The sequence below is a fragment of the Triturus cristatus genome, chromosome 6 (genome assembly GCF_964204655.1).
Source record: "Triturus cristatus chromosome 6, aTriCri1.1, whole genome shotgun sequence".
Lineage (NCBI taxonomy): Eukaryota > Metazoa > Chordata > Amphibia > Caudata > Salamandridae > Triturus > Triturus cristatus.
The window spans coordinates 743,018,352-743,042,918 of NC_140589.1; the positions used below are offsets into that span (position 1 = coordinate 743,018,352).

Here is a 24,567-nt window from a genome sequence, read left to right on the forward strand (position 1 = left end):
TCATCTGATCACACAGACATCCACCCATGCACTCATATAGCTATCCATGCATTCAAGCATTCATACAAACAGCTATCATTCCACCATCCCATCCATCCTAACTGCACCTCTGCTTCTTAAATGCTCACATTAGCTGGATGGTAATGATGAAGTAGGGTTTTGCAAAAAGGAACCTGCTCGAATTGTCACTCCCATAATACTTACTAACAGTGTGTAGTGGAAACTAATCACATGAAATACACTAATGTGAACTATTGCATAAAAGAAGTAGGCCACATTTTACATTGCGCTTCGAAAGAAACAAAAATGAATGTATAACTAGGCTGCATTTCACATCTTGCATCTCACTTTAAAAAATAATCATAAATAATGCTGCTTTTGCTTAAAGCTTTGCTAAGAAAAATATTAACATGAGATAGTGCAAATGTGGGTGGTAAACAATGAAAAGTATATTTCCATGTAATTAATAAATGCTTATGTTTTATTAGTCATGGTGAGCTGAAATGGGCCTGCATCTTCCTAAAATTGACATGATGGATGGGGGCTGGAGAAAAGCATGACTAACCCGATAAATAGACAGAAAAGCTGAGCGCTGCAGAGGAGTGCAAAAAGCCAAGGTTGATCAGCTACGGAAAACATTGTTTGTCTGCCAAAAGACGAGACTGGCCGTCGGACACAAGACTTCTTCCGCGGACGTAGCTGAAAGACTCATGTGAAACAATGAAATAGTTACATGTATTATAATAAACGAACAAGTCTAGGATCACGTCATGTAAATGATGTAAAAACAAAGAAGACTGTAGAATTATGAATGTGATCATGGTGGTGTGATCGAACACCCCCTAAACCATCCAATGAGAAGCTGATTTTTATGAATTGTTTCAACTGTTGTGGGTTGGACATGAAGGTTGTAGGGTATAACTGGGGTGCCTTTAGGGGTGTGGTTTATGTAGACTGATGCAGTGCGGAGCTGAGCAGAGGGAGGAGAGATAGAGGGGTGATTCGTCGCTGTCCGTCGGTTTGCAGAGAGGCCTAGCTGTTCCTGTCCTTGTCCCATTCCTGTATTCCTGAAACCTTTGCTCCCTGACTCTATTTCAAGGGGACCCCCCACTACCTCCTTGGCCAGGGGGGTGGTATCTCTCTGATCCTTTGGGTTAGAATATCTTCATGATTTGTACTTTGCATAAATCATTTGCAAATGTATTTTTGTCTCGGAAACTTATGTCTCTTCATCTATCCACTTCTTCACAGGTATATCATTTCACATTATTTTGCTGAAACTTATGTCTCTTCATCTATCCACTCCTTCATATGCATATCGTTCATTTGATGAGTATGAAACTGTTTGCATGTTGCTGATGTTTTCTCTCCCTTTTTATGAGATTCGTTGTTTACATTGTAACATATATGCGATGAGCATTAATTTTTCACATTATTTTGAGATAAACTTTATTAATCTTACCAAGAGTCTGTGATTATTTAGCTAACTAGATAGTTAGATAGTACTATTACTACCATCAACTTCTCAACTAATTGGTCCATCGACCAGAGGAAAGAGAGTTGATGTACAGGTTCAGTTATGTAAGAAATTTTAGATATGAACCTGTAAAGAAAACAATATTTCACGTCATTAAAACTTTACCCTCAGCGCAACAGAGATTTCATGAGTTGGGTGAATGTGTATGGGCCATTTGTATGAAATATTAATGGGTATCGATCCCTGATTAAGTGTAGCGCTGGATCAGTAACCACATAATGCACACCGCATAAACACACTCCACTCCATCACACATAAATATTTACATTTAAGATGCCAATAGCTCTAACTCTCATTTTCTAAATTATCACATCACTGAAAACAAAACAAAAAATAAGTACAAAAATATTGGGGCAGATGTATCATTTTAGCAGTTTGCGAGTCCTTAATAGCGATTTTTAGCGAATCGCTATTAAGGACTCGCAAAATGCTATGTAGGTAGGAATCACAATAATAATTGCGATTCCTTGATATTCCTTAATTGTGAATCGCAAATTGCGATTCGCAATTAAGGAATACCTTCCCATTCATTCCTATGGGCCTAAAGGCCCATAGGAATGAATGGGAAGATATTCGCAATTTGCGAGTACCCATTAGGTACTCGCAAATTGTAATTGCAATTTCAAGGGTGCAAGGGTGTCAAAAGGACACCCTGTAGCACCCCTGAAATATGTATATAGTGCACATGTGGTGCACATACATGCCCCAAGGGCATGTATGTGCTCCACATGGCACTTTGAAAAATGCATAAAAGTGCAATTTTCAAAGAAACCGCAAATTACCACCAACTAGAAGTTGGTGGTAATTTGTGATTTCTTAAGGAGAAATCGCACAACTTGGGTGCCTCCTGCATTGCATTTAAGAAATCGTAATTTGCGATTCCTTAAATGCATTCGCAAAATAGGGAATTGCAAATTTTGCAATTCCTTATTTTGCGAGGGCCTTTTGGGATGATACATTCCAAAAGACTTTTTCCCATTCGCAAACGGGCCTATTCTGACAATTGGCCCGTTTGCGAACGGGAAAAGGGCTTCATACATCTGGCCCATTGTCATTTAAATGCCAATAGCTCTAACTTTCACAAAAGCGAGACCGATAGCATTGCAAATTCTTGTTTAATCAGCATGGGCACACAAATATTGGGCAGACTGGTAAAATGCCAACAATGATGTATGAGTCTAACCAAACATGCACTGTTATTCAACTTACTGTGCAAGTTATATGTTTGTCATTAACACCTTGTAACATATTCATTATATCAAAATCAAAACACATTATTTCCCCGTTTTTATACCTTGCTTTTTTTCATTGCCATGTTTCACCTTTGCCCTTTAGTCTTTTGCAATTTTTGATTTTGGTATTTTCCTTATTTTTCCCCTGCCTTTGTTTCTATTCTGTTTAATTGTCTCCCCGCGCGATTACTTGGTTATGAATCGTGTATCCCCTAACTCAGCCCGAGCAGTGATCAGCTGCTTTTGTCTAAACCTGCCCGGGCTGAGTTTCGTTCCCGATAGCTGCCGAAGAGCAGGGAAAACACGATACGATGGGGCCAGATATTGTACAACTCCGGGTCCGTTATCTAAGAGAAGCAGTGTTGCCACAGGTCTAAAGCCGGAGGGTTGCCTAGCAACCGGGACTCTCGCTGCTACGTTACCGGGACGCACAGCGGAAGCAGGAAGTCCCGTCCCCGCAGCAGCAGTGTCACAGGAGGGGAAGGACTACCGCCGAGAGGTCTCCAGGGAAGGAGGAGACGCCGCAAGAACAGCCCAGGTAAACGTTCCCAGCCGCGCTGTGTCGGTGCGAGGCCAGGAGTGAGTGGAGAGCCGCCGGGAGCTGCAAGTGACAGAGCGGGCGCGCAGCGTCCTTACTGTGATTGAAAGTGCAGAGGGGGCAATACTTGGGTGATTTGAAAAGCGCTCTTGTGGTGACTTAAAAAGCGCTATTTGACTACAGCGATCTTTGGGGTGATTTGAAAAGCGCTATTTTGATGATTTGAATACAGCGTTCTTTGGGTGATTCTCTGACTTCACGTTGAGCACACAAAAGTGGCACATTCAGTGCTGCAGCGGGGAGCGGGGGCGTTTTATAACAGAGGGCACCATGGTCTACAGTGAATCTCACTACACCAGGAGCGTCATTGTTGAGGAGCCCCCTTTTTGCATGATTTAAGTAACTTCCATATTCTAGAAAGAAAGGCTCACAGCCATACTGAACCCACAAGTGTTTAGGTGTATACCCATACGTTGATTTTTGCCATAAGAGAACAGTACCAAAGTGAACATTCTATTTTTTGCTCAAGGGATACTTAATTTTTTACAAAAAACACCTTTATTGTGTATGTGATTTGTATGTCGTTTTGATCTGCCTAATCTATGTAAAGTGATTTATATTTTTATGAATAACTTTTGTGTAGTGTCCTTTTGTGGTGTTTCATTATATTACTGTGAGTGTTGGTGAAAATACTTTACACATTGCCTTGGGGATAAGGCTCGTGCTAAGCTACCAAGGGGGTGAGCAGGGGTTCTCAACAGTGTGTATCCCCTTTACCCTGACTAGAAGCAAGGGTCCCTATTTGGACAAAGGTACTTACCTCCGCCAACTAGAGACCACCAGATCTAACATTTGATTCGCTCGTGCTGTACCTTGCACCACTCGTTTTTTAGGTCTCGCCTAGCCAGCGCGCATGCGCTGTCTCTGCGAGACTTCAAATAATCTGTATCAGGGGCGAAACTCCACCTCTTGCCGGGGGATTTCTCCTGCCGCTTGCCATTCGTAAAATCTGGCATTGCTTTTCTTAGCGGTGTTATTATTTGCTGTAGATCCAATGCGTCACTTCCGTTAATTTCGGAAGCAGCACTGCTCAACTACAGTTTTCGTCCGCTAGCATGGTTGATGTGTTGCTGAGGAGAACTCTTTTATACGATGGTTGCAGCCCAGCATGCCAATTGTTATGTGCAGTTTTGGTGTGAAGCTGCTCGGTCCCTCCGTTGCACTGACCTGATCCAAGCGTGCCATGACTCCAGCTGGAGCTGCTGATTTTCAGCTTTCACTGATTTAGCTTCAGGTGCCGGGATGCTCGGGCGAATTTGCATACTGCCAGACAGAGCTGCGTTCAGCCGGGCTAAAGGTACAGTAAATGGCAGCTGGAGGTTTATGCATACACAGAGCAGTAGGCTCAGCGTTACCCATTCAGAGCTGTCTTTAGAGCTTAATAATTATTACGTGTGCAGGCGACAGTGTATTTTTATTTTATTGTGCTCCTTTTCTCTTCTTAATTATTTCCTCTTTTTGATATTTGAGAACACAAGTAGAACGAACTTCTATCTAGATAGATATTTTATAAAGTGGGAAGAAGGTATCGGAGGGCTTTACACGGGCAGCAGTTGCAATGGAGACAGACATGTTATTTTTTTAGGCACGGGAGATTGATTTGTCAAGAATCACAGGATGTTTGATGCCCCCAGACTCGAACCTCGTTTCCCAGCCTCAAAGTCGGCAGCTGTAGCAATTATGCCACATTCTCTCACTCAACGTTTTTTTAGTAAGTAGTAGGTGTTGGCAAATGCATTATCTAATTAGAATGGGCATTGTGAAATTCTATGCTGTACTTTATTTTGTCATTGCATTAAATGCGCTTGCTCTACGTGTGTAAAAGAACTCTGCCCTGTATAAATCAAAAATGCCTGATGTGTGCGAGTACAACAGCTTGGGTGCGAGGGGCTGGGGTGTTAGTCAGGACAAGGGGGGTGGTGCTCCTGGTACTGTAAATTACATTTTAACGCACAGAGTTCTTCCGAGGCATCGAACATCCCGGGGAGTGCAATGGCATGACCCATGTTAGGAAAACGGAACTCGACACTGCCTCGGAAGAAGTTGTGGCCTTGAGTCCTGAACTGGAAACAGATTGGCTCCCTGTGTAGCACTGGTATCCGCACTTCACTAGTGCAACAATCCAATCTCCAGTTCGAGGGCTTGGCTCAGTATTCATCAGCCGAGAGCCCTGCGCCTTGTTTAAAGCGCTCTTATGCCAGGTGCATATCTCCGGTTTCTAGGCACTCGCACTTTCCTGCGGTTGGTTTTAGGGTGCCCTCTTGTGCCCATTGCAGTTGGAAGGGTGCGTGATACTGCAGGGATGTCTGGAGGCCTCCAGCAGTTTCTTTATAGTGCGGAATGTGGGCGTGTTGCTGCCCGCAGCCCGAGGTGACCTTACTGCCACGGTGACGGGGTGTGGCTTGGATTCTGGCCTCGGAGTAGGTGCGGTTTGCCTGTCTGTCCTTTTCGTCTTGTAGTGAGCCTGGTTGAGTCTGGATGTGTCCCGCCAGATTCGGAATAGCAATGGTGACTGACAGACACCGATAGAGTGAAAGCTCGTGTGTGTGTGTGTGGTTTGTGCATCTCCCACCCCTGTGTTACCGCCCCCTCCCGACTTGTCTTCTGACTATCGAAGGCTTCAGTCGACTCAGCTCCGTGAAGCTATATGTACCTTCGTTTATAGGAGAGACTGCCCAGATCTGCCTTCCCGCAGATCTAATTCTTAGCCCGGCCAGTGTTTACTAGGTGATCACGTGTAAACATCTCTGAACCTCCTGGCTCTCTCTGCTGACCGTGGCATCTGTATTACCTCCCCTTTTCATTACAGCGCGTAGAACCCCCCCCCCCCGGGTGGATGCACGCTTTACAGATGTGTTAAGTGCCTTTGCTTCTCACCACGCAGGTCTAACTCCGTGGTTCGCCCCTCTTTTAGAAATTCATACCACATCTGTATTGAGCGTGAGACTTGTTCAGACCATTCAAAACCTTTCTGGAGTTTCTTGTTGACAAACAATATGTTCAAGCAGAGGGTACATCAAAGTAAATGTTCTTTATAATACTGGTTAATCATGTTAAGGTTACTCTTGGTTTTTTGCCAATGTCCTTGTCAGGTTTAATCTCTTCTAGTTATATCAGTGTACTTGTCATGTTTTCAGAATAAGAACCATTTTTCTCTGCTTTTTTCTGATCAAATGGAGATACAGTTCTTCGGTGTACCTTTGCAAATGCCACCACGTCTGACATGTAACACACAAAAGGCTCAGTGTTTTACATAAACTTATCCTTTGCCAAAGTGCCTACCCAGTCCTCTAAACTCTCTCTTTATCTCCAAAGCCACCTTTAACTCTTCATTCAAAGTCTATACAGATTATATTTCTAGTACCTACTGTTAGAATTTTGGACCTTTTAAAAAATATTCACCTCTGAGGCACATCAAATAACCATGCCCCAGTTTGGCCATTTTAGCACAGTGATTAGAATCTTTATGTATGGTCTTCCACTAGACTCACCCCTGCTTTCCTTAAAGAGAAGATATTTGTCGCATTGGTGAATAAAGCTAAACTCAACTCTCTGACCCTAGCCTGTTTATGTGGCATCACAAGCCTCACCATTTTGACATAAATCATATAAACAACCATGATCAACCAGTTAGACTTTCTTAGTCATTCTCTCTCTCCAGCACAAGCACAACTGTGTGAAGAGCAACTGCTGTTTGTGCGTTTTATTGACAACTCCCGTCTCTTCCATCGAGATGAAATACCGCAGGTGCACGGATCCCTTCATTTTGTGACAAACGATGTCTGCTTTTAGGTGAAGATGCTGTCCGTTCAGTATTCTGAGGTGCTTTCATCTGCACCACTTGGGGTGTTTGCTCTTTCACCTGATATATCTAAAGCGCCCTTTCTGTTGGTATAGATGGTGAGGTTCATTGCATTTTTTTAAGCTATTAGTATTGTAAATAACAATGCCTTGTATTTATGTTTTAAAACCCAAAACATAAATAGAAGGCATTGTCATTTACAATGCCAATAGCTTAAAAATTGTGTGAATGCGAGACCTATTGCATTGCAAATGCTTGTTAGCCCATCGATTTGAGTGGATACCTCAAAGTGGCTTGTAATTGTAGAGCCAGAGACCTTAGAGTGACTTCCCATTTTTCCACCGGCACCCCCAGTCCAAGATCTTGTAAATCTCCTTGGTTTATATCCTTTGATTTATCTACAATCTTGCATAACGCTGATGATCCCCACCTGCGTGTGGCCCTACCCAGCGACCCTCTACGGGGTAGCACTGTCAACCCCTGGAGGCAAATAAGCAGACCGTGTGCACTTACCCCGGTGAGAAACCTGGAGGCCATAGCAGGAGGGCGATTAGTCTCCAATCCACCTGGATACCGCTGACCATCCAGAATGCAGAGGGGAAAAGCAGGTTACTCCTATCCACGCAGCCTGGCCCAAAAAATAGCACAACAGAAGAAAAGCTGCTCCTGTGCGGCTCCCTGAGTCACAAGAGAGCCATGATTTCCCTTCAGCCAAAGTCCAGGGAACTCCTAATGGCTTTCTGTATCTACCTGCTGACTGCCACCTGCCGCTCTTTCGCCGACTTTCTGGCCGTCTAATCGCGGCCGAAAACAGCAGGGAGCAAACAGCAGCCGCCATTTAGTGAGGTCTCAAGTGCATTGTGTCCTGGCGTCCTGCTGCGGTAGGAGCGCGGGACGTTAGCGCCTCAGCCGTCAATTGTCATCCCACCCAAGATCTACCAAGCCCGAATTCTCCTCCTGGTACGCCACACTTGATCAGACTTCATTTTTGTTGCTTGAATGTGCCTGCGACCAGGACAATTGAGTTTGCCCGGCAAGGGATCTGTAGTGGCGGTCGCCCATGCAGGATGAATCTATTTTTCTTTTGTGCTAAAGGGGCAAAAGCATTGTTTTGCTTCAGAGTGTGTGTGGGAGTCAAGACAGGCAGTTCTGCATTTTGTGTCGTCGTCACTTGTGTGTTGGAGCTGGGAAGCCCATGTTTTGAATGTTTGTAGTTTGCGCACCATCCGTGTTGTCTTCCATAGTTCCTTCTGTTTGTTTCCTTGCCTCGTCGCACACTGGCTCCATTTCTGCTTGCCCTCCCCCTGCCACTTGCTTCCACCTCTGTGGTCGCTTTCTTTTCATGCACGGTTCCTGTATCTCTTAATGTTTTCTGCCTCACTTCCATCCCTGTGTCCCGTTCCTCGCCCTCAATTCAGTTTTCTTCCTTTCCTTTCTGTGAGCCTCTTTTATTTCCATTTGGCAAGGATTAAAGACCTCCCCATGACTACAAAGGCTATAATATGCTTCATTCACGGAGGGGTGTCGCCCACTCTTCCCGATCCCACTTATTTCTGTGCTTCTTTACAATGCGCTTCCTCCACACCTGCGAAATGGGGTTGAGCCGGGGTTTATCGTCTCGGAGGATGGAAGGGGCTAATCAACTCAGGCGCCATACCACCCTTTCACCCATCCGCCAGGAACCACCCTTTCACCCCAGCAGTCCCCAACAAATGGCCTCCCTATCGGCTTCTTAATCAGCAACTCTCCTGCCCCACATCTGCATAGCAATGGATTGAGACTCTCTTTCATATCATATGGCACGATCTCGGCCAGAGGGTGTTGGAACGTTTTGCGTGGGCGCCGGTTGCATACAGGAAACTCTCCTGCATTCGGAGAACAAATATCAGACCTGCTTACACACTGCTCCCTAGCCAACCCCGACAACCTCATCCTGGGTGACTTCAACCTCCCCTGGAATAACGAAAAGGACACTGTTCTACAGTCACTAAATGACCTCCTTCACACAATTGAGCTCACCCAACACTGAAAGGGTCAAACCCACAACAAAGGCTCTACCCATGATGCAATCATAGCCAAAAACAAAACAATAACCATCAATAACATCCTCCCAATCGACTGGTCAGACCACCACATCATTATATTCAACATCAATCAAACTGCAGCTCCTCTACTCAAAACACAAATTACCCATCAAAGGAGCAGAAACCTCAATGCCATCCCCCTCCCTGTCCTCGAAGAAAACATAACTTCTCTTCTCCCACTCTCCACAGACAACCTCACACGGTCAAGCTCACTACACTGTACAACAGGACAATGACAACTGCTCTTGACCAACTAGCCCCCCTGACACTGAAAAGAGTCAGAGACACCCACTCCAGAGCCTGGTTCAACAAAGACCTCCACTCCGAAAGAAGAAAAGTAGGAGCCGCTGAGAGACTCTGAAGAGGGAACCCATCCACAACCAACCTCTTCCAGCTCAGAAAAGAATGCATCAACTACAAAAAACACATAATCAAGGAAAAAGCCTCCTTCTTCCAGTGTGCACTAGACAAAGCCAAAAACCGCCCCAAAGAACTTTTCAACATCATCCAGAACCAGACCTCCAAGCCCACCAAAGCAAACCCACCTGCCTCCAAACTTCAGTGTAACAACCTGGCCAAATTCTTCAATAACAAAATCACCAATATTGAGCTCTCCCTAGACCAGAACCCTCAATCCCAACACAGCAAATCCTCGCCCATAACCAAACCTAACTCAACCCCAGTTAACTACATATTCCCCGAAGACGAGACCCCTCTTCTGTCAACCACCAAAATAAGCCTACACCCTAGACCCCCATGTGGTGGAAGGACTTCAAACCTCTCTCCGAAGAGGACATCTCCATATTCCCCGAAGACGAGACCCCTCTTCTGTCAACCACCAAAATAAGCCTACACCCTAGACCCCCCCATCTTCCCCCAAGTGTTGGAAGGACTTCAAACCTCTCTTCGAAGAGGATATCTCTAATGTGATTGCTAACTCCAAACCCTCCAACCACTATGCAGACCCTCTACCCGCCTCCCTGGCTAAGAACCTCAACCTCACCCCACTGTGGACAAAGATCATCAAAGTTCCCTAAACAACGGACTGATGCCCGACTGCCTCAAACAAGGCCCCCTTCTAGAAAATAAAAATAAAAAACAGATGCTGACCCGAATGACCTCAAAAACTTAAGGGCCATCACCAACGTTCCTTTCCTAGCCAAACTCCTGGAGAAATGTGTCCTCGCCCAACTGAACCAACACCTGGAATCTAACAACCTACTTGAATCACACCAATCAGGGTTCAGAAAGGGATGTAGCACAGAAACCGCTATACTGAGCATCACCCATGACCTTCATAACTCCCTTGACTCTAAGAGATGATGGCTACTTGTCCTCCTCGACCTATCAGCTGCCTTTGCACGGTAGACCACAAGCTACTCTTAGCCCTCTACAAAAGCGTGCCGGAGCAGATGGCAATGTCCTAAAATGGTTCTCCTCACTTCTACATAACCGCTCCCAATTCATAAAAATCAAAAACTCGATGTCCGACACCTCCCCCTCAACTCGAGGAGTCCCCCCCCCCCCCCCCCCAAGGCTCAGTCCTCTCCCCCACACTCTTCAACATTTACATGGAACCGCTCACTACCATTCTAAAAAAAAGCAAACATGGACTACCACCTCTAAGCTGACGACACCCAGCTGTACCTTGAGATATCCTCCCTCAGTGACATCCTCCGACTCAACTCCACACTATCAAAATTAATAAATTGACTAACGCTCAACCACCTCAAACTCAACCAAGATAAAAACGAAATCCTTGTTTTCTCCAATCACGAACAACCCCCTCAAATCCAAAAACGGATAAACAACCTTGACTCTCTAAACTACAAACTTACTCCAGCAATCTCAGCTAAATCTCTAGGGATCTCTCTAGACTCAAGTCTCCACATGAGCTCCCACATAAACTCCACAGCAAAAGGCGCTCTCTGCAACCTAAAACTCAACAAAATCAAACATTTCATACCCCCCAATGACCTAAAATTCGCAACCCATTCTCTACTTCTCTCCAGACTTGACTGTGGAAATGCCACACTAACTGGGACAGTTAAGACTCACATAGCACCCATGAGAACCACCCTAAACGCAGCAGCAAGAATGGTCACCGGTACTAAGAAATACGACCATATCACCCCTACATTACAGGACCTTAAATGGCTACCCATCGAAGCACGCTGCGCTTTCAAAACTGCCTGTCTCACCCATAAAGCCTTACACACAGGCAAACCGGACTACCTCGCAGCCAAACTCAGAAAAGCAGGACAATCAAGAAACCTAAGAAGCTCCAACTCGCTCATCTTAATCCCCCCCCCCAAAAAAGACAAACAAAAAGCCCTCTCCCGCTCTTTCTCTGGGAATGCCCCAAAAATCTGGAACTCTCTCCCTACCCTAATCAGGACTAATCCCTCCTTCACGAACTCCGAGAGACGACTAAAAGAATTTCTCCTCAAGCGTCATCTCTTTGCATCTGGTCAATGACCTCAATCTATGTGACCTCCAGTACTCTAGATGCTAGTCACTGTATTCTAATGTTTGTTTCTATTCATGTATGCTGTTGTAAAGCGCTCCGATACCCGTCGGGTCATGTAAGCGCTATATAAAATTCAAAAATTAAAATGCAACACCACACAATTCCATACCACAACATATTTACACTCCACTCCTTACCACATAATTACACTCCACCTAAATCTACTCCATGCCACATACCAACACTCGCCCATATCTATTCACCATTCCACATAATTCAAAAATACCACTACACTACACAATTCCATCCCCCACAATTCCACAACTAACACATCCAAATCAAACCACATAATTCCACTGCAAACATCATACATCCACTTCACTACAAACAATGGACATACGGAAAAATACAATAATATTTACAACTCCAATAGCTCTAACTTTCACAAATTCAAGACCGATTGCATTGCAAATGCTTGCTTGTATTTTGGGCACAGAGTAGTACCCCTCTATGCATCTGGGACTTGGCCTGATAGGTATGCGTGGTTAAAGAGGGTACTAAACAGCCTTGCCCATGCGTCCGCTTAACACCTAAGTACACTAGCTGGAAGGTCGTTAGGACCAGGCGCACCATTGTTTTTCATTAACAGTATTTTTCTATGAAGTGAAGCTGCAGGAATTGATTCCAGGGAGGAGCTCTGATTTGAGTCTTTGACCTCTCCCCCTCCCCCCCCCCCCCCCCCCTCCTCCCCCTCCAGGGTGGGGGCCCCGGTCCTGCCATCGAACGTGACCTCAAACTCTACAGAGAAAAGAGTTTGGGTTGGTGCTGGGGTGTGTGTTCACGTAAGAGGCGCCGCTGGCAGCGCAGACGGGGTGGGTGGTCTCCATGCTGGGAGTCCCTTACCAGCATCTCTGTGGTTTGTTGTGACTCTAGGAATAGAAGCTGTTTTGTAAACACGGTGGGCCGGGGTGTGGCACATCTGCGATGTCTGCCATGGCCCCATGCCCAGCATGCACACCATTAGGAGGGTTTGGAAACGTGGCCAACCGCCACTCGTGGTGCCAGGCGCACACCAGGGCTGTGCCAGCTTCACATGGATGTGCGCCCAGAGCCAGCCTCACCAGATGGTGAGGTGCAGCAGTTCACACCACCTACAGAGCACTGCTGGCAGTGTGGGCGGGTCTCGATTACCCCAACCTTCCGTCAGGAGCCTCTGCAGTGCGTGCCAGGCAGAAGGTAGGGCCCTGGGTGCCCCCAGAAATGCCTCCTCCCCACTTCTGACTCGCCCACGCGCTGCACGTGTCATCTGTGTGGGCTGCGTGTCTGTAGCGCTTAGAATCAAAGTGAGTAGAAGCCAATCTTGTGACCACACACGGGAGACACCAACTTGTACCATTAATAACACACTGATGCAAAGTTGTTGTTGAGATTTATACAAACAAGACTTTTCAGGGGGAGGGAAGCCCACGCGCAAATATTTTAGTAGCGCTAGTGTAAATGCTATATTAGGCACTTTTCGAATGCCTAGAAACAGATCGGGCGGAGTGTTGAGGACTCGTGGATAACATCGGGTCTATATTCGAATTTCATTCTATCTGTGCATGCACCCGCACATTCTCAGGGCCCCTGACGTGCAGCTGGCGGTCCCTAAAAGGTAATAATAACTGCACTTGGAGGCAGTGGGTGTTCCCGCCTCGTGACCACGCTTCCCCCACACCCCCGCCCCTATTCCACTTACACTGGTTCAACGCGCAGCACTATAAAAGTCTGCCAGTAGCATAATGCAAAGCAATGGGGCCCAACTGCCGAAGGTGAAAAGGGGCCCCCGATTCCTCCATATCTCACAGATGTCTATTGGCCTTGGGCTGAATGGGGCCACTTGAAAGGCCGGGGGTGCTCTGAAGGTTTGGGGGCTCCTGCGCACCAGGGTGCAGGGGCCTCCATTAACCCCCTGGGCCTGAAGAACCGTACCGCAGCCACAGATCACGGTTGCTCACCACACTGACTTTGTGCCCTTATTTTTGCCATACACACCATTTACTAACAGTTTTCATAACCATCAGCCCCTGGGGGTTACAGAATAGCCTTATGAATAATAAGTAGGCAGGTTGCTGTGATTGGCTACTAACGCAGGGGTGGTAAACTGCAAGAAACAGCTGAATACCATCCTTCAATTTCATTCCCAAACAGGAAATAATTCCTTTAAAGCAGCCCCTGTTGTTGAAACGACCCCGCGAGGCTTTACATACATGTTTCTGTTTGGGAAGACATCAGGGGGAGCGGGCAGTGTCCCCCGGACCCCAGCACGCTCTGCTTGGCCTCATTAAGCAACTCACAAAGGAGGAACTGCCCTATGGGGGCAGCTTCTCCTTTACAAATAACTTTCCACCTCCTTTGCGGTGTTGGTCAGTGGTTTGCCACGTCACTGCAGTCGCAAACCACTGATCGGTGTCCCTGCGAGTGGATGCCCGCCTCGGTCACGCCCCCTTCTGATGTCACTCCGCACTATCCGCTATCCCGGATGCTGACCTCCCCGAGCAGCACGGCGCATTCATCAACTATTAGTCATTACGCCGTCCGAGCACACGCCTGTGGCTCCACTCCCGTGAATCCCTCCAATTTCTTTACTTGAGGCCATCGCGAAGTCGTATTACATGCAGCCCCTCATGAAGTGCTCCCTGAAGTGCCCCTTGATCCTCGACCTGCCAGTACCGCATATCTGCGACAGCCGTTATCTTAGGCACTTATATACAGGCATGCTAATATAATGTCCTGAAGATGATCCACGCATTGCTCACTTGGATCGAAACGTTGTCGACACCTTAAAACGCCTCATGCACTAAATGTGATGTCATTATTAACTGTGTATAGAAGTTACTTGCGATTTGTTTCTTAAAATTCATACTACTTGTCAAAACAAACCGTAAGCGTTGCCTGAGCCTCGCTTAAATGTTCTCCCTATTTTATGTTTGTATGTTTGTGTAGTATGATGCAGGGTTGTGTCCCACTTCTCAGTATTTGTGTCTGTTTATATCCAAAAAACGTGCTGATAAATTAAATATTGAACCTCTGCCCGGCTGGATAAGTTAACCAATACAGCACTGATTGGGTCTATATTCATTTGTTACTTCCTATCCCTACCTCCCTAGGGACCATTGTAGAACAAAATAACTCCGCACTGAGTGGCAAACCTCCTTTCATTATTTGGAAAGGGGTTTCTGAATCAGATTTACAGTTGCAAACCCTGTAATTTTGAGAAGGAAGGGGTTTGCAATCACAAAATGTCTTTGTAGACGATGCCCTTAGTTTCAAAATATGAATGCGGGGAGCCGGGTTTCTTGCTGGGGTAAATTATGCACTGTTGTCTAAAACGGCTTCATCTACGCCTCACTAGGGCAGATCCAAAGTGGAAGGCAGCTTCACAAAATGTGTGTTAAGGGGTAACAGTAGGAATGTGCAAAATGTGTGTATTTTGTGCCAAAATGGTGCAAAATGACACACAATTAGACTAAATGCAAATCCATTATTTTGCTTAATATTTTAGTGTGACATGTAGCGTCAGGTCAGTTTTCTGTGTGAGGATGCATTTAACCAAGAGTGCTGGCAACAACCGCGAACAGCGCATAAATATGTGAAATGGCATAATGGTGGAATTTTGCGTAACAAGCGTAACTCCAAACTCCTGAAGTTACACTAATTATGCCGGCATAATATACATTTCACCCAGCCCTAGTTGACAGCATCAGCAGACACCTGCATCTACAAACTAGTCAGTAAATGTGCCAGATCAATTTAGTATAATCGAAAAAATATTTTATGATTAAAATAAGAAAAAACGACAATTTGATCAGTGACTGCAAAGCTATACCAGTTTAAATTTCATACAGGTTCTGTATTCTGCATGGGTCCTGTGCAGTATTCAAGTGGCCCATAGAGGCCTCTTCCCCTTCATGTCAGAAAGCACAACCACAAGCCCCCTCCGCCTCTAGTCTTCAGTGAGGCCGGAGGAGCTGGTGCAGAGTCAGTCACCTTGTGTTGACAGGAACCGTTCGCAAATTTAAAACTTCACACTGGCCCAAAGGGGGAGCCTCAGGCTGGTGTCTCCATGGCAGACTGAGTCCCTTCTAGTCCTTCCAAGTCGCCCTCGGACAGTAAAATAACCCCCCCCAGCCGACCTCAGTGGCTAGTTCCATCCTTTGTGTTGACACTAAAGTCCTTGCCTTTCTCTAGAGTCCTCTTCCGGATAGCAGCTCACAGTCACAGAAGATACAAAAGGGCATATGTACAAGCCCCTATCGCCACGGAAATGTCACTTTTAGAGATGTTTCCTTGGCGATAGGGGCTTCGCCTTATTTACATTGAATCCTGATGCCACAGCATACCTAAGCATTTGCAATGCAATAGGTCTCGCATTTGCGAGATTTAGAGCTATTGGCATTGTAAATGACAAAGCGTTTTATTTATGTGTTTAAAAAACCTGCAATGATAAAAGGCATTGTCATTTACAATACCAATAGGTAACATTTTTGAAAATGCGAGACCTATTGCATTGCAAATGCTTTAAACTACTACACAGCTAACAAATACAATTCTAACAACATACAATCACAACATATCACAAACATACACTAATTAATACAAAGCTATAATACAATACCATTAGCAAAGCAAATGGCTTTAACTTAAACAAAGGCAAGACCTATTGCATTTCCAATGCTTGTTGCTGTATCTTTTTGTTGGCCTTAGGACTCAGAGCACTTTATCACTGCTAACCAGTGCTAGTCTACATGTAAGTACCTTGTAAAGTGGTGCCCCATGTACCCAGGGCCTGTACACGAAGTGCTGGTAGTGGGCCTGCAGCACTAGTTGTGCCACCCTCACAAGTAGCCTTTCAAATCGGTCTCAGGCCTCTGCCATTGCAGGGCCTGTGTACGCAGTTTACTGCCACATAGACTTGGCAGTTAAAACCTTGCCAAGCTCTCAAACTCCCCTTTTATTACACATAAGTCACCCCTAAGTGCAGGGTGCTATGTAATTAAAAGGTAGGACGTGTACTTTTAAGTTTTACATGTCCTGGCAGTGACAAAAAGCTAAAATCATGTTTCACTTCTGTGATGCCTACTCCATCCATAAGCTAGTATTGGAGATTTCTTAAAATACTTTTTTAAGCTGTAATTCCTGACTGGAAAGGAGTAGCTACTTTGTGTTTAATATCTTTAGAATGGTGATGATAAATCCTCTTTAGCGGTAAAGTTGGATTTGACATTACCATTCTAGAAATGTCACTTTTAGAAAGTGGACATTTCTGTTCTCCTAATCTTTTTTTCTCTGTGTGCCTATAGCCTGCCTCCTATACATGTCTAGCCTAGGTGCTAGCTACACCTCGTGCATACTCTCCAGACAGGCATAACACAGGAAGGGCTGAGTGTGACAGGGAATACATCTACATACTGATCACCTTCCTGGGCAGGGAGAGGTGGTTCACACTTACATCTGAATAGGTTGTGCCCTGCCCTCACACAAAGGGTGGATTTAGCCCCCACTGGTAGTCTGGAACCAGGGCTGGGTTGAAAGGGATCCTTGTGAACTTCTGAAGGCTCTTGTGATATCACCCCCCCTACATCAAAGGCACTTTGGAGTATTAGTATTAGGGCTCTGGCCCGAGCAAGACAGTACAGTACTGGACCTAGAAGATAGTTTGTTGGAGTAAAGGTTGCTGTACTGAAGAAGTGCCTTCTTCCTGTGCCTGACTGTACTGAGGAACTGCTTCCCTGTGTGACTAAGCTGCCCTGCTGACCTTTGCCATGTTACAAAACTAAAATAACTAAGCCCCATGGTGACTCCAAGGGCTTGCTGGCTCGCCCTCTGTTCTCCCATAGGTCTCATGGACATCAAAGACCCTGTGACCAACTCTATCCCAGTATTGCACCGCCCTGTAAGTGGAAGCATTCTGCTTCCTAGGAGCGTGTTTAATTGCCAGCCAGGTTGCTGAGTATCGAGCCCAGTGTTTATTTTCTGTTTCTGGTTTCATTCTGCAACACATAATTACTCCGCTGGGGAACCTGAAAACTCCTCTTGTGGGGGATTTTCTTGCTGAGCTCAGTGCATCATATGAGATTCTGCCTGCCGGCTCACTGACACCTCCTGCAGGCTTCCCTGATTTGCTGCCGAACTGAGAGAACTCCCCTCAGCGTAGCTCCTTCACTGAGCGGGCTAATCAACAGCACCACCGCACCATTAAACTCCATCAACCAGAGGTGCCCGCACCGATTTCCAGTCCCATCCTGGAGGACCTGAGCGCAGCACCGTTTCCGTATGTCAGGAACACTACGGTACCAGAATCTAAAGGCACTCTGTGAGTACCCCAGACACGGGCACACCCTGGCCACCAGCACCTTGTCCCATCCCTGTGGTGAAATATAACCTGGTGAGTTTTCCTTGCCGACCGGACCCGAGCAGGTTTGCAGTTGTGCAGTTGGGGGCACCTCCTTCTGTATCTCTAAGCAATGAAACTAGAGCAATCTGGCGGATCACACTGTGCTCCACACAGCTGATTGTAAGTACGTTGCTTTGCTTATGTGAATCATACCAGAGCGGGTTTGGGGATCGTGCTGTGCTCCATGCAGCTGATTGCAAGTACTTGGTTTGGCTTTCTGTACTGCGCTCCTTGCAGTTGGGGTATACATACTTTTTTGTTGTCCATGGCCCAACCGTAATCTACATATTTTTTAGTAAATGGCCTTATCTTCTAAAGCACTGCTTTGATGTATTTAAAAAGAGACTAACTCATAATCTATTGATTGGATTCTTGTCGTTTTGGTCTTTTTTTACATATTTAAATTTTGCCTATTTTCCTAAACCTGTGTGGAGTCTTTTTGTGGAGTAATCATTGCATTACTATGTGTGTGTTGCACAAATACTTTACACATTGCCTCTTATGATAAGTCTGTCTTCTTTGTACCAAGCTAACACAGGGTGAGCACAGGTTATCCTAGGTGTGGATCTAGCTTACCCTGACTAGAGTAGTGGGTTCTGCCTGGCTTAGGTGCATACGCTAGCCAATCAATAGCCGCATTTCTATCATAGAGGCTGACGGATTGAGTGCATTTGACTGCGGGCCCCCTTCCTGGTGTTCATCCTGGCTAAATCTCAAAGAAAGGGACAGAGGGCTTTTAGTAAGGTCCAGCATAAATGCCCAAGCAAGTACAAGAGAAAAAGGTATGCAGTTCCTTGACGGGTCAGTAGAATTGGAGAGAGTTGTAGGGGGTTGTCACAAAGGGCTAGAGGCAGTCCTGCAGTGATAGGCGGGAGGGGGATTCCTCACTTCAGGACTAGTGCCCTCACACACCCAGCCAGTTAGGTGTCATGCATCATCATTGGGTCTGCTCCTCGTCGGGTCGGCGCTGCAATACCCGATGGGCACCCAATGCGGGGCTCTTTGGCGGAGATATTTTGTCCCTTGCCATATGGTGCAGTGGGGGTGAGGGGCCTATTCTGGTTGGCTCCCCACCTTGTTAAAATATAGGGAGGTAGTGGTGACTAAATGAATTAATGGTTCAAAATAGCTGCGTTCTACTTTAAAATGGTCGCCATGTTTCTTGCCTGACAGTCTGGTGGATCAAGCGGCAATTCATCAGGACCTCGTGAACAACTATCTACACACCGTGGTAAAAGTGGACTATCCTACCTACCACGTTGTATCGCTGTAGGTGTAGTACCCACAGATGCAGTCGACGACCTAAAGTAAGACAAATTTGTGACAAAACAAGGTGGGGCCACCGTGATCATGTCAACGACGGACTACGATCTAGAATGTCAATGCCAACTTAGCAATGCTAGATACTACACACCAATCACGAATAACCCTACTGCGCGACTGGCCACTAAGATCTCCATCATGGTGTTCGCAGTAGAGACCAATGGCTGGATCAGTTAAAAAAGAGGCAGATTTTCTAGTGACAAAAGAACCCAAAAACCCCTTACTAAAACCCTTCCTAAAATTCCCAAGGGTAGAACACCGGTCCCAGGACGACCCATAGTATAAGGGATAGGCTCACTCCTTGAACCTCTATCCAAATTCTGTGACCACTTTTTGCAGCCAATAGTGAAACAGACACCTTCCTTCGTGCACGACACTACCGACCTCTTACGCACAATAGAGGAAGTACAAGACACAGGAGAGATCAGCCTTTTGGTCACTTTGGACGTTGAGGCTTTCTACACCAACATTCCTCAACGTGCCACCCTGACTGTTATTGAGGCAGCTCTTGAGAAGTTTGAATGGGACTCCCCAACACCTGTCTTTTTCATTAGGTAATGCGCCACTTTGGCACTAACTGAGAACTTCTTTGAGTTCAAGAATGCGCTCTACCACCAGTCCCAAGGAACTTCAATGGGGAGCACATTTGCCCCGAGTGTGGCATGCCTCTACATGGCAGCCTTTGAAGAGAATAACATCCTACATCCCAGTAATCCTAACATCCGCCATGTGATACTATGGAAAAGGTACATCGATGACCTCCTCATCTTGTGGAAAGGAGATGTGTCATCTTGTATTAACTTCTGCCAGTGGATAAACACACAGAATGAGTACCTACACTTTATCAACACTATATCTGACACGTGTATACCGTTCCTTGACCTTAAGATCTGCCTGAATGATGGCCAGTTGAGTACCACCCTCTACAAGAAACCTACAGACAGGAATAGTCTGTTACTAAACAGTAGCCACCATCCGAGAGCCCTTAAAGACAATTTGCCTTTAGGGCAGTTCCTGCGGATCAGGAGGAATTGTAGCTCTATAACGGACTATAAAACTGAGGCAAAAGCCCTAGCAATTAACCTGAAACAAAGAGTATCCACAACACCATGTAATGAACTCAATGAAGAGAGCCAGAAACAATCACCGTGAGGCCCTGTTAGAGGTATCCCCAAAGAACCCGACAATGCCCTCACATTTGTCCTCCTTCACTCCTGATTCCAACCACATTAAAGGCATAATTAAAAAAACACTGGGGGATTCTGGCAACGGGGACCCTACAGATGCCTGCACCGAGGTTCGCTTACAAACTAACACAAAATTTGAAGGACATTCTTTTACATACAAGATCCAGGCCCCAGAAAACCAATGAACAGAGATTACTCTAGGACCTTCCACCAGTGCAGGGTCAGTATCCTGTAGTTCATGCACAGTGTGTCGCCAGACATCACCTACTAAGGCGATAGCTTTCTCAGATACTTTCACATGGAAACTGACTAAACACACCAACTGCACCACCACCAAATGCAGTTACATGATTACGTGCCCATGCAATCTGCGCAACATAGGCATGACCATGAGGATGATTAAGACGCGCATCGCAGAGCACAAGAGTAACATCTGCTGCCAAAGGGTGACCTCCAAGATGTTTACACACTTCAAAGACCTCAATCACCCACCAGACACTCTCCGGTAGTTGGTACTCAAAGCCCAACCTCAGATAATGCAGGGGGCTCTATTCAGGATAGAGCAGAGATGGGTGCATCGATTATCCACAGACAGACCGGGATTGAATGAGGACATTACCTGGGGGTTTTTGTTATCACTCTCAAATAAGTTATGCCTCCATAATTGTTTCAAACTGGATGGGGGTACTCATGTGACATACTGCCCAAAACTCTGAAGAGGTTGGTAATGACCCACAACTAAGACCCACCCCCCCATACCGGTACTGACTGCTCACGGAGGGGTACCTATTACACATCAGTAGGGGTACACCTCCTTAGATTATACCACATTCGGGCTATAACTACTCCTTTATGCCTCCTTTCGGTCCACACTACCACCATCCCCTTTTGGGCATAACCCAAAAAAAAAACATAGGTATTATTTACCCTCCCCTCTTTGCCAACAGTGTCCTTCTTCGGCATTCCCCCCCTAACAGCGGTAACACACTATAATATGGCTGCCGTAGCAACAACACACTATAATGTGGCGGCCATTCTTGACTCAGTGCGCCCCTAACGGGGCCTGACACGCGAGCACCCTGTCCTTTATTGCCACTCACATTTGGCGGGACATGTCTTATTTGTATCATTTTTACCATAACTAGTCACATAACCAATGTACTTTGTGGATATTTGACCACTCCACTAGAATATTTTCGTACACTACAAGATGGTCGCCATCTATTCCAGTGAGCCTTCTTCGGTTCCGATAGGTTAGCGCTCTATTCTTCCCCAGCGCTAATGGAACGCCGGCCCCTCCCCGCGTCTGGAACCGGTGAGTATAAGTGCGCGTCTGCGGAGCGGCACTTTACCCCCCGGTTCCAGCGGTGAGGGGTAGATCATCCATCCATCCAGGAAGTACTGAATAGAGGTGAGTATGGCAGTGATATACTGCATCCACGAGCAGCCTTAACGCGATCTGCAGCGACGCTGATGGTGAGTCTCTAGGTAGCAAGTTGGCTGTCTGCTTTTACTTACGCACGCTGCTTTGACATGGAAGGGGTTACCCGCTTAGCCCCCCAACCAGCACGGGAACGCAACCCCGCTCTGTTCGTCGGGTTCGGGGCATTGACTTCCGTGGGTCTTGACCTGGCGAGTGGTGGGGGAGCTTTGGTTTTCAAGTGCGTGGGCTGACGGGAACCACACAACTCTGGTCGGGTACCGGTGTGGGTTATCAGTAGTGCCTCTTCCCTTATTCTTACTGATAGCATGCTAATGATTCCGGCGTTACAGGTAACTCTGTGAATCCATCATGTTAGGCCTAATACTCCTGATTGCCATAATGTTTCTCTAGGACACTATACCTCTATGTGTCACAGCCCGCCGGATTCTGTTGAGGTGAGACTACTAGAGCCATTAGGTGAGTCGGAGTGTTCACCACCCTCTGCTACTGCTATATTGTGAGATAGAGATTGCTACTTTTGATAGTCTCTACACATTAGTTTTAACCACGTATTTATCACTATTGTGTGACAACCTAGGCACCTTCTGCACACACATTGGGTCATCACATGATTTTTTTCAGAGAGAGCTCCGTTGTCACGAAGTAAACGCTGTCAATGACACACTTGGTTTGTGTTTTGTCACAAATTTGTCTTCTTTTAGGTCGTCCTCTGCATCTGTGGGTACTACACCTACAGCGATACAACATGGTAGGTAGGTAGGTTAGTCCACTTTTACCACGGTGTATAGATAGTTGTTCATGAGGTCCTGATGAATTGCCTCTTGATCCTCCTGACTGTCAGACAAGAAACATTTCAACCATTTTAAAGCAGAACGCAGCTATTCTGAACCATTAATTCAGTTAGTTTCCACTACTTCACTATATTTTAACCAGGTGAGGAGCCAACCAGAATAAATTCGCTCATTGGACTACCCAACCGCTTTTATCCTTCACTTTCACTACACTACATCTACACCTTCTAGGCCCCTCACCCCCACTGCACCATACGGCAAGGGACAAAAGATCTCCGCCAAAGAGCCCCGCATTGGGTGCCCGTCTGGTATTGCAGCGCCGACCCGACGAGGAGCAGACCCAATGATGAAGCATGACACCTAGCTGGCTGGGTGTGTGAGGGTCCTAGTCCCGAAGGGAGGAGTCCCCCCTCCCACCTATCACTGTAGGACTGCCTCTAGCCCTTTGTGACAACCCCCTACAACTCTCTCCAATTCTACTAACCCTTCAACGTACTGCATTCCTTTTTCTCTAGTTCATCCTGGCTACTCATGAGTGAGATCCCAGCTGGTGTGCATTACATCACAACGTCCATATGTGGTTCGGTTGTACTTAATTCCAGTTAAGCCATTCCTTTGTTTTATTACCTGGGGCCCCTCATTCAAGATGTTATTGTCTTGTGGGGCTCCCATACTTGACTTTGTATGTGGAACAAAAATAGAGTAGAGCTTCTCAGGGGCGAACCCTTGGTGAGCCTCTGGGAAGTTTGATGACCCTAAAGATAGGAATCTCCTCTTTAGGATTTATTTTTAATTGTTTTTTCATTTTCTTTTTTTTGCGCTCCTGGAGAGAGCAGTGTTTACTAGTGGAAGAGAGAGACCCAAGGTAGCCGCAGACCCCTGTGCCCCAATCCCAGATGTAAGGTTCTATGGCGGGTTTGAGGAAAGCGCATCTTTAATGGCACAAAAGGAGGATGTGAGTAGTGGTTGTCTTCCATGGAGACACTGTTAATGCCCTTTTGACCCTTACTTGCATTAAATGGCAGTTTGTGTTAGTAGGCCTCTTCTTTGTGGAAATGGGGACTTGGTGAAATACTTCATCTTTACATGCGTTGTTTCATATGTAGATCTTTGTGCTGTCCACGAGTTGCTAGTATTTAGGGTACACTACTTAATGTGTCTATAAAAGGTGAGCAGAAGCATGGCCTTTGCTCCCCAAGTGTCCCCAAAAGGTTTTCCATCAAATTTATTTTGGACCCCACGTCTGACAAGTGAGTAGCCAGCGATTGTATTATTACTATCTGAAACAAAACTTTTTGTGATTGCTATAGAAGCGCCCCAGCTATCCTATCTTGCAGGGCGTTAATGGTACCCAAGGAGAGGCTAGTTATGAGGGGCACGGGCCTGAGTTAGATGGGTGGTTCTGTGGAGTTGAGGTCTGGTGAAGATGCATGTTTGAGCTAGTGTCTTTTCAAATTGTGACTCAATTGTAGATAGAAAATGGTCCGAGAGGTTTCCCATTTCCAGGTCCATGATTGTCATAGAAGTTCCCTAGCTAGCCTATCTTGCAGGGTATTAATGATACCCAAGGAGAGGATCGTTGCGAGGGGCACGGGGCCTGAGTTAGATGGGTGGTTCTGTCAAGTTGAGGTCTGGTGAAGATACATGTTCGAGCTAGTGTCAA

The 24,567-nt window shown here is 46.1% G+C and overlaps 1 protein-coding gene across 1 annotated transcript in view; it reads left to right on the plus strand.

Moving 5' to 3' along the window:
* The first annotated feature begins 3,054 nt into the window (after positions 1-3,054).
* The window catches only part of TBC1D32 (TBC1 domain family member 32), an 886,600-nt gene continuing 865,087 nt past the window's right edge, over positions 3,055-24,567 (plus strand). The window contains exon 1 of the mRNA XM_085611276.1: positions 3,055-3,307. The gene's annotated coding sequence lies outside the window, so the exon portion shown is untranslated. The remainder of the gene's footprint in view (positions 3,308-24,567) is intronic.